Source organism: Tupaia chinensis, unplaced genomic scaffold (assembly GCF_000334495.1).
Source record: "Tupaia chinensis unplaced genomic scaffold, TupChi_1.0 Scaffold146584_1, whole genome shotgun sequence".
In the NCBI taxonomy this organism is placed as follows: domain Eukaryota; kingdom Metazoa; phylum Chordata; class Mammalia; order Scandentia; family Tupaiidae; genus Tupaia; species Tupaia belangeri.
The window spans coordinates 716,424-728,010 of record NW_006206439.1 but is presented as its reverse complement, the minus strand read 5'-3'; positions in this window follow the sequence as shown (position 1 = coordinate 728,010).

Below are 11,587 nucleotides of genomic sequence, written 5' to 3'. Positions count from 1 at the left end.
GGGGGGCGGGGGGGGGAGTGAATTCTGCATCGGTTCGCTTATGCCGCGTAACAAAGCACCCCAAGTTCAGTGGGTGCCAAGCACCGACCATACAAGTCGTGCATACTTTTATGGGTTGGCGGTTTGGACTGAGCACAGCTGGAGAGTCCTTCAGTGTTGACTGGATTCACAGGTGCATGCGCAGATGGCTGGGGCGGGGTGGTGTGGGAGGGCCTCCACTGGTGGTCCCTCCTCTTCCAGGAGGCAAGACCAGCCTGTTTGCATGGAGGCAGGGCAGGGTTCAGAGAGTAATCGGAAGTGTGCACAGCCCCCGGGGCCTGAGTGTGGAATGGCTAGTGCTCTCCCATTCAGATGTCAGAGTGCATCTTAGCAGAGTCAAGGCTGGGAAAATAGACCACCTCCTAGTGGGAGTCACTGCAGAGTCCATGGGAAGGGTCTAGAGACAGGGAATTAAGGTCTGTGGGCACTTTTTGCAGTTCATCACGGCCAAGTACAGGCGCAAACCCTGCTTCCAGGAGTTCTAAGACAAATGCAGAAGACCAGGGAAGAGACTGGGATAGTTCATTAGTACCACTGTAGGGGCATTTTACTTCTCTGGAATTAAACATGGGTCACCTTGGGACCAGCAGATGTTGTAATGGTTATGGCACTGGACTCCCACATCATCGACCATGGTTTGAGTCCCACGCCGGGCATGTTTGCGTGAGTGCCCAAAATCCTGAGAGGAGAATGGAGGACTAAGGATTGCGGCGTGGTCATCCCCCCCAGGTGGTGATTTCTCTCTTTCTGTCTCCCTGTTTTCCTGTCTCTTGGGCGAGTACACATGCCCTATAGGAAAACTAAAACAATAATAATAATTAAATAAATAAAAATAAGGGGCCAGCAGGTGACATGGTGGTTAAGGTGCAGGACTTCCACCTGACTGACCACAGTTCAAGTCCTAGACTTGAAAATCACAGGGACTGGAGTCAGCAGGTGGCATGATAGTTAAGGCACTGGACTCCCACATAGCTGACCATGGTTTGAGTCCTGGACCTGGTGGCTTGCTTTCTCACTTTCCCTCTCTCTCTCTCTCTCTCTCACTCTGCCCCTCTCTGGTCAAATTAAAATAAAGTTAAATAAAATAAAATAAAGAAAAAGAAAATCACAGGGACCAGCAGATGGCGTAATGGTTAATCAACCGCAGTTTGAGTCCTGGACCCAGCAGCTTAAAACTCATGCCCAAAATCCCTAGAGGAGAATGGAAGAAAAGGGACTGCAGCCTGGCCACCCACCCTGGGGGTGCTTTCTCATTCTCCCTTTTTCTGTCTCTCTCTAGCAAGTGGATGTGCAAAAAAAAAAAAAGAAAAGAAAAAAGAAACACAGAGCTAGCAGGTGGCATGGTGGTTAAGGTGCTAGACTCCCACATGGCCAACTGTGGTTCAAGTCCTGGACCTGGTTGCTTGCTTTCTCACTTTTCTTCTCTCTCCCTCTCTCCATCTCCCCGGTAAGTGCATGTGCCCTATCTACAGCAAGTTAAAAAATAATAAAACAAATAATTCTTTACAAATAAATGAATGAATGAGCAGAAAAAGATAAAAAGAAGAGATGCCAGGTCCCCCTGCGTATGGGAGAAGAGGTAAGATTGGAACCACAAGGATCTGCTCACGTCTTTGGCAGTAGCACCTGTGGTGACTGAGAAAAGCGAGAACCTCGTTGTGTGAAAAGTCGTCTCAGAGGGGCAGTCTTTCCAGGACTCAGCCCAAGGAACCTGCCTGCCACCCTGGGTCTGCGGAAACACCGGTGCTGGGTGAGCGCACAACTGCTAACTGGCCCTCAGCCAGCATGAATTCCACAGGTTTGAGAGAAGGATCTAGATGACAGCAGGGTGGAACACAAGACTTGCAGGTGCTTTAAAAGCCTATAAAGTGAGGGCAGCATTTAGCACATTGTTCCACAGATGGCGAATCCAACCCAGATATTAAAACACACACGTGTGCCCCAGCATGAGTTTTAAGCCGTCGGGTTCGGGACTCGAACCATGGTTGACTATGTGGGAGTCCAGCGATGTAACCATTACACCATCTGCTGGTCTCCTCCAGTGTGTGTTCTAAAATCCGAGGAGCTCTCCAAGCCTTCGCTGCCCAGAGATTGTAGACCAGCTGCCTTGGAATCAAAGGGCTGATTGTCCAGCATTTCTAACCTAGCTTCTCTGCTCTCTGCTTCTGCCTTTCAGATGGGCTTCTTTCGCCGAAGGTACAAAGAAATCATTGAGGCCGAGAAGAACCGAAAAGAGAACGAAGACAGTTGGGACTGGGTCCAGAAAAACCAGTGACCTGCCATACCAGTCACATGACCTAATCACTAGCCTGTCGTCCTTGATCTTTGTATCTTCCATATTTGGAAGAAAAAAAAAATCTTCTCCAGATTTTTCGGAGGCTCCACTGATGCTGTTTTCTTCCTCATTCTATCAAGCCCAGGTGCTGACCTGAGGCAGCCACTTTGGCCAGGTCACATGACCGGAGCCACCATTTTCTTTTCAAAGATGAACTCTGAACTTTGGAAAGCAAGCTACAGAGCCGAGCAATATTTATGGATGCAACAAGCATGGTCAACCCTCAGGGGAAAACTGTTACCTAAAAGTATTTTTATAAACATAAGCCTTTTATACTGATTACGTCTTTATATTTGTATCGATGTTTTATTATTTCTATTAAATAGTTATATAATTCACTCGAGCACTGATATCTGGCCTGAAATCTTGGACATATATGTATATGAATACAAATTTTAAAGGCTAAAAATCTTATCGTACTTTGGGACTTGCTCTTACAAAAAAAAAAAAAAGACTTGCAGGTCAAATAAGCCGAAGAAACCCCATGTCATGAATTTACCAAGCTGTCGGTTCTGTGTATAAACTGAGGAGGTGGCAAGACCCCTATGAGATGTCACATCTCTGTTGCCTGGAGTCAAGTTTGGAGCCATGTGCTCAAGAACCATAAGTGTTTTTTCATGTGTTCCGTTTACTGGAAGATTCCCAACAGGAATTTGGATGGAAAACCTGATTCCTAGCGACAAGTCTGCTCTACATCACCTTTACATAGCAGACATCTCACCCTCCTCCTGCTCAGATTGATGGATGAAAGTGTGGAGCAATGCCAGCGGGTCATCTGGTAAACCTCAGAATGGCATCTCATTTCGATGTCCTGCCTCAGAGTTCACACACCACAAGGACTAAATCAGTGCTCTCAACCCCCAAGGAAAGCGGTGTCGGAATGTTGTGAGGCATTGCTTTTTCATGGTAACTTTAGTGCAGGGGTCTCCAATTTCCCCACCATTCTTGCTCTCCCTACTAGTGGTAACTACAGATTCCTTCTAGAGAGGATGGTTCAACCTTTTTTTTTTTTTTTAAAGTGTCTTGGTGGGGTTCTTAAGCAGACCCTGAAACAAGGATTGTGTATATGTAACTTAATAAGGAGATGTTCCTATGGAGATTCTGGTAAGGGAGTGTGGCAAGAGGGACAGGGAAGGCAAGGAAGCCACATGAAGGTGCCATTTCAGGAAAGGTCTGTTGGAGGGCAGCTTTGGCCTGACTGAGGAGCTCTGGAGGGTAAGTTAGGCTTCTGAGTTGTCCCAGTCTTAGGCAAGGGAGTCGGTTTTTTCATACTGCTATACCCAGGAACAATGTAAACTTTTTCGCTCTCAGTTTCTGCTGGCAAAATGGCTCCAGTAGCAGCTCTCTAAAGGAGGTTCTGAGAGACACTGAAATGATAACGAAGAAATCTGAGCAGAGCATTGACATCCTCCTCATCCCCTGCACTGCGTGAATGCTGAATATAGCCTTTATTATCCAAGCTCTCTATTTTATGTTATTTATCGTCAGATGCACTGTACTGCCCAGTTGAGTGCAGTGTGATTTTCTCAAAGGGCAATGAGATGATGGGTGTAGCAAGCACTGCATAGTGAACAGTCAGTAACTGTTAGCAGTTATGGCTACTTTCCCACTGTTAGATGACCATCTAACAAAACAGAAAACATAGAGCTAAGCGCACAGTCTGACAAAGAATCTTGATGCCTTATTTCAGCCTGCCGAAATTCCACCTATATACAGATGGCATCAAGTGGGATTGAGATAATATGTAAGACCAATCATCTTTCTTACAGGGCCTTGTTTACCAGACACTAGCATGTTAGTAGTCTGTGAAAATTGTTTAAAAGACACAACTACAGGAGAAAGATTTTCTATATAAGTACTTGGCTAATACTTGCAAATACATCTAACATTTGGCAAAATTATGAGGGTGCTAGGCAGGTGTGAACCTGGCATAGAGAATATGTGTCTCTGGCTCTTTATGCAGTTGACTCTGTTGCAAGAAGATAATAACTCTGTTGTGATTTCCTTCCTAGAGTTCACGAAAAGAAACATTGAGCCCTAGGGTTGATGGCATAAGCTACTCTGGTGCTAGAGGTCAGAGATGCTACTTCTGATTGTAGAATGGAGGCACAGAGGTAACCACAGTGCAAGACTAGACAAATAAACCAGTTCTCACTGAATTTGCTTGTGAGATTTATCAAAAGCAATAAGAAGAACAGTCTTGGGTGCATTTTTGTCACTCACAGCCATGTATGGGGGCCTTGGCTGTGTCAGGCACTGTGCTGGATGCTAGAGCCTCCCCAGATAAAGCAATGGGCACCTCTTGCCTCAGGACAGCAAACCCTTCTGCAGTGGTGTGTAAAGTGTGGATTCCTTTATGGGACCTCGTTTGTAGCTTTTCTTTGATGGACTTCTAATTGTGTCATATTGTGCCATTGATAAATCATTTGGGGTTCTTAGATGGTAGACCTTGGACAGCTCTATCAGCAGCTTTGGCCAAATGTAGTTAGAGCCACTAGCCCGCCTCCTGCAAGAGGTGTAGACACACTCCTGACAGTGTAGACCTCCCTGTGTTGAAAGAATAGACTCCTGTAGTGGGTAGGGTTCCACTTCTGTTTTATTGTGCATGATAGACCCATATGAGAAGTCACGTGCCCAGAAGGTCACTAAAACTTCCTAAGGCAGTGTTCTTCAGGAGAACCATACTTGGCATCCCCAGGAACAAATACCATTGGACATCCTAGGAACCTGTCTGGGGAAGGCTGTTGCCTCTGCTTGTCTGATCTGAGTAGCAGGTGGAGCTACAAGGACTGAGGAGTTAACCTTCTAGCACAGTGATTGAAAAAGAAGTCAAGCATATCATTAGTGCTCTCTCCACTTGGGGTGTTCTGCACTCCATCCCAGTTCAGAAGCCCTCATAGGCTCTCAGGTGATACAAACAGGGTGGGCTGTGTTGCCTTGTGAACATTCTTTTAAAATTCCACAGTGGATTCCGGTTTCTACCCATCCTGCTTCTATGGGTTCGCTGAGGAATCCTCTAAGATATTCTCTCAGGCAGCCTTGTTTCAGTCGGCTTCAGCTGGTAGTTGTACCTTCAATATGGTTCAAACCAACTGTCAGAGGATCACGATGCCTTTTAAGTATGCAAAAGGACCTTTGTGGAAATTAAGTAAATTAATGCTCCCCCTTTTCAAAAATGATTTGCTTATACCCAACTTATGTAAGACTACATAGAGTTGAGAACATCTTCAGAGTGGGTCCTGGACCTGTCACAACGGAAAAGCCATGAAGTTTAGAAACAAGGGGACATGAATAGAAGGGGCAGGGTCCACTGGCTTTATTGTGACTGACATCCACACGTCTGGACTCGCTTGCTGCTGGGGTTTCCTTGGTGGTTTTCAGGAAGCCTCTGTCAGCATCACCAGCATTCAGAGGTTTGTTCAACTTTATCCTCCTTCACCAAATCACGTCTAGGGTGGAAACAAAAGCCCAACAGCAACCTGGGAACAGTTTTCCATGAGGAAATGTCACAGACCCTCCAAATGCTCCATGTTCTGGGTGTGGAACACTTCTGTAGTGGTTTTTTGGAAGGTTATTTAAGACTTTTGATTTTTGGGTGGGGCGTGATGACCTGGTGAACACAGTTATATGCCCGGGCTACAGCTGAAATATACACTTGGTCAACTCTGGTTCGAAACCTGGTTCAAACTTGTCCAAATTTAGAGGTGCTGCAAAGGATTGTTTATTTGGGGTCTTTGGCCGGCAAGAGGCAAAAAGTGAGTGTCATTTCAGAACTGCCCCAAGTGTGCGAAGTTGTAACTGATGTGTGTTTTGATAATGATATACATAGTGGAGGCTATTTTCCAAAATTAAGAATGGCTGGAAGGACGATACAGATCCAGTAAGGCGGAAAGGAGATGTAGAACCTTAGAATGTCTTCCGACTTTTCAGCACGTGGGAGGAGAAAGGAAAAACTCCTCCGACATGGTTCGAGGCTTTCTAGCACAATGATCGAGATTTCAGACTTTGCTAAGGTTTTCGTTTTTAATTCTGATGTTCACTGTGTGACTGACAAAATGAGTTTTAAAGCTTTAAGAGTGATTGATTGCATGCCAAGTACCCACGCTATCTGCACTTCCAGAACTTTCGCGATGCATCATCCGTGTCCATTTCTGTGGAGGAATGTTGGTGGGAGGGGTGTTCTTCCTCACCATGTCATATGTATAGAAGTCTCTGTGGTCACTTGGAATTCACTTGCACTGTTTGGGAAATGCCAGGTTTACAAAAATACATGTTTGGAATAAACAACAACAAAAAAAAATGACTGCAAATGATTTGGGAGTTTAATTTCTTTGCTCATTGCTTTTTTTTTTTTTGGAGAGATTTTCACTGTAGGGCGCGTGCGCTCGCCAGACAGAGAGAGAGAGACATAGAGACAGAAAGCAAGAAATCACCCCCCGGGGGGGATGGTCACGCCACAATCCCTTCTCCTCCATTCTCCTCTCGGGATCTTGGGCACACACGCACACGCGCCCGGCGTAAGTTTTAAGCCACCGGGTCCGGGACACAAACTGTGGTCGACTACGTGGGAGTCCAGTGACATAGCCATTACGCTAACTGCTGGCTCCCTGCTCATTGCTTTTTAAGGTGTTGAAGATAGCGTTTCAATGCAATGCCACAAGAGCATTAAAGAACATGCTAAGGTTCATTTATTCCACATGAACAGTGCTCCTAATGTGACCGACCTGTTCCTGATCTGTGGCCTCCATGTAAGTGGCCACTATCTTCTATTTTATTGGTCTTTTTAAAGAATAAAGCTTTGTGGGACCAGCAGATGGTGTAGCTGTTAAGTCGCTGGGCTCCCACGTAGTCAACCACAGTTCAAGTCCTGGACATGGTGACTTAAAACTCCCACCGGGGGCATGTGCATGTGTGCCAAAAATTCTGAGAGGAGAATGGAGAAGAAGGGATTGCCGTGGAGCCATCCTCCCTGGAGGGTGATTTCTTACTTTCTGTCTCTTTGTCTTTCTCTGTCTCTCTGGCACGTACACATGCCCTGTAGCAAAAATCTCTCGCAAAAAAATAAAAAATAAGCCTTTGGCTGTACCAGTCAAGCCTACTGGTTTTTGCTTTCTATTTCATTTGTTATTGCTTTTATATTGACTAAAATATATGGCCCTTATGATGAAAAGTCATATACATACCACACAGTATAGAACAGGCATGAAAAAATACATATCTAAGAGTTAGAAAGGTAGTTTTTTGTTAAGTGGACTTTTTAGTGTTTTTGCTTTGTTTTATATTTCGTTATTTTACTTGTCTGAATTTTTATCTTTTACAGTACACATTTGTTATTAAACATGCAATTTTTTTTTTTTTTTTGGAGGGGATTTTTCTGTAGGGCACGTGCCCTTGCCAGAAAGACAGAGACAGACAGAAAGCGAGAAATCACCCCTCAGGGGGGATGGCCACGCCGCAATCCCTTCTCCTCCATTCTCCTCTTGGGATCATGGGCACGCATGCACACGTGCCCGGCGTGAGTTTAAAGCCACTGGATCTGGGATGCAAACCACAGTCGACTACATGGGAGTCCCCCAACATAGCCATTACGCTAACTGCTGGTCCCTAAACATGCAAATTTTTTAAATGAAATTATACCTAGGGGAGTATGAGTTGCTAAATGAAAGGAGGTCTCAAATCGTAGGTCTAGATAAAATGAAATTTGTTTCAGCAAAGGGCACTGATGGGTCCGACACTCCTGGCAACGATCCAGTAAGTGACTTCAAGCACTTAAATTCTGGGTGCTTCCTGGCTTAACAAATCTGATACCATCATGAACGCTAATGAACTAGCTGCTCTAAAGTGGCCCAACCTGTTTTCTTAATCCAGGAAAAGTCCTTGACAAATTCAAAGCAATCTCAAGATAAAAAATTAAGAAGAAAATAAATTCCCCAGTTGGTAAAATCTGCTTCCTATCCAATTAGGCGTTGTTCAGCCCACAGATTCTCATCTTTAAAGTCTGCCTGTTCATCTGGTTCCTGGGTTTAGCAATAGAATTAATGTACCTGCTTACTTTAGAACTCTGTCTACACTGTCTTTTATATTTCATTGCCAGAAGGTACATGTGCTCATTAGAGAGACAGAGAAAGTCTCACCACACTGCGACGCGGTCATGCCTCAATCCCTTCTCCTTTTCTCCATCCTTTCGGGATCTGAGGCACACAGACCTGTACCCAGCCTGTTTTTCAAGGTGCCGGGGCCGAAATTTGAACCATGCAGTTGGCCATGTGAAATCCAGCTCTCTAACCACTAGGCTATGAGGTCATCCCACTAACTACACTATCGGACCAATCAGCAAAGCCGCCTGTCCCTGAGATCAGGCCTGCTCACTCCATGTTCATGGCCAGCTTAAGGATGTGAGGTTAGATACTGCCGTCTGTGTACCGCAGCCTGAAAGTGGGTCATCTGGGCCTGCTGTCGAACCTCTGCTTTGCTGCAAAGTCTGGTCCCAGGTAACCTATACTTTGATATGATTCTTTCGTGATGAAACCAGATCTGAAGAATTAAAAATGGTATAATTACTACCCTCAAAACCACCAAGTTGATGAAACACTTAGGGGCATTTTTCAAAGTATCTCTGGGAAACATTTGAAGAAATACACATTAGACCAGCAGATGGCATAATGGTTACATTGCTGGACTCCCCCGTAGTCTATAGTCTACTGTAGTCCAAGTCTCAGATCCAGTGGCTTAAAATTCATGCTGGCTGTGTGTGCGTGCATGCCCAAAATCCCGGGAGGAGAATAGAGAAGGGGTTGCAGCATGGTCATCCTTCCTGGGAGGTGATTTCTCACTTTCTGTCTCTCTGCCTGTCTCTGTCTCTCCAGCGAGTGTACATGCCCTGTAGCAAAAATCTCTCTCTAAAAAGAAATATACATTAGAAAACACATGAAATAATCTCCAATTCTACATCTATTCAGAACCCGTCAATCAGCTAGGAGAATATTTGGCTCCATATAATAGAAAACCCCAAAGTAATAATGATTTACATATGATACGTATATTCCTCCTTCACATAAAACGCAAGATGTGGGTCATCAAGCCCTGATGTAGCAGTTTCATGGATCCTTAGGACACCAGCTTTCTCAGCATGTAGCTTCCAGCCTCAAAGTTGCCTGCCTCATGGTCCCAGAAGGCTACCAGGGCACCAGCCATCATGTCCACATGCAATACCAGTTGCTAGCATCTAGGGAAAGCAGCCCCGACATACTCTCCCTCTGGGGCAACAGAGAGCATCGACCCCATTTAACTCATTGCCTTGCAACCCTGAGGGGCTCGCAGAGTCATTAAGAAACAACATTTGTTTTCTGCCTCTTATTGCTATAGAGTATTTTTTAAATCTCCTTTTAGTTCTGACCATTTTTGCCTTTTTAATTATTGGCAATGTGAGCCACAGCATCTGTGTCCTGTGGTAAAACAGCCCCACTCCCACCCCCAGAGCATTTCAGCTTCCCAGGTAGACAATAGCACAAACCCCTGGTGGCAGGCAGGAGCCCAGGTTGCTCAAGAAACTGAGAAAAGCTCAGTGGCCAGAATGAGAGCCAAGAAGTGTTGAGAATAAGGGAAGGTGGAGGACCAGCAAATGGTGAAATGGTTATGTAGCTGGACTCCCACCTAGTTGACCTCGGTTCGAGTTCCAGACCAGGCAGCTTAAACTCATGCCGGGCACGTGTGCATGCGTGCCCAAGATCCTGAGTGGAGAATGGAATTACAGCGTGGCCATCCCCCTGGGGGGTGAATTCTTGATTTCTGTCTCTCTTTTTGGCAAGCTTGCATGCCCTATAGCAAAACCTCTCTTTAAAAAAAAAAAAAAAAAAGAGGTAAGGTGGAACCAACAGATGGCATAATGGTTACATCACTGGACTCCCATGTAGGCGACTGTGGTTCAAGTCCTAGACCCGGTGGCTTCACATTCGTGCTGGCTCATAGGTATGTATACCCAAGAAGAGAATGGAGGAGAAGGGATGACCTTCTTGCAGCATGACCACCCCCTTGGCGGAGAGTTGACTTCTCTCTTTCTATCTCTCAGTCTCTGTCTCTCCGGAAAGTGCACATGCCCTATAAACAAAAATCTCTCTTAAAAAAATAAAAAGAATGAAGTAAGGGACCAGTAGGTGGCGTGGTGGTTAAGGATGTTAGACTCCCACATGGCTGACTGAGTCCCACACCTGGCAGCTTGCTTTCTCACTTCCCCTCTCTGTCTTTCTCTAATCATATTAAAATAATAATGATGGCAATAAAGTTAAATAAAAATAATTCTTAAAAAGGCAAAAAATGAACAAGGCAAAGCATGACAGCAGAGCCAAGCCCTCCGCTAGCAGGGGGCTGCAAAGATAGCACCCATCCACCTGCCAAAGGAAAAAGGGAAGGGCCAAGGTGAAGGCAACGCTGCCAATTACTGAATTAATTGAAGAAAATCAAAATGGCTATCAGCTGCCCCCTGGTGGTCAGCATGCATCAGTGCAGCTTGCTTGCTTTTTTTCTTTCTTTGAGAGAGGTTTTCTATGGGCACCAGCGCTCCCCAGAGAGAGAGACAGAAAGAGATCACCCTCTGGCGGGGATGGCCATGCCACAATCCCTTCTCCACCATCCTCCTCTCAGGATTTTAGGCAGGCACGCACACATGCCCGGCATGAGTTTCAAGCCGCTGGGTTCGAGATTCGAACCACAGTCAACCATATGGGAGTCTAGTACCTTAACCATGATGCCATCTGCTGACTCCGGGGGCAGCTTTATAACAACTGCTTAGAAGACATGTGGAAAGTTTTGGTCTTCATGGGAACAGTACATTTAACGTCCTAAACTTCAGGGAACTAGTGCTAAGGGACACTAACCAAAAAATTAAATTAGCAATTAGTAGGTACAATTAGAAAAATAAAGGAGGCATTCTTTTTCTTTTTTCTTTTTTTTTTTAGGTTTTTGCCAAAGGGCACATGCACTCACCAAAGAGATAGAGAAGGAAAGTGAGAAATTGCTTCCCAGGGGGATGGCCACGCCACAATCCCTTTCCCTCCATTTTCCTCCTGGCACTTGGGACACACACAAGTGATTTTCAAGCCACTGGGTCTGGGATTCGAACCACCAGCCATGTGGAAGTGCAGTGCCTTAACCACTGTACCACCTGCTGGCCCCAGAAAGCAAGTATCTTTTAAAAGAAAAAAATGCTTCAAGCAT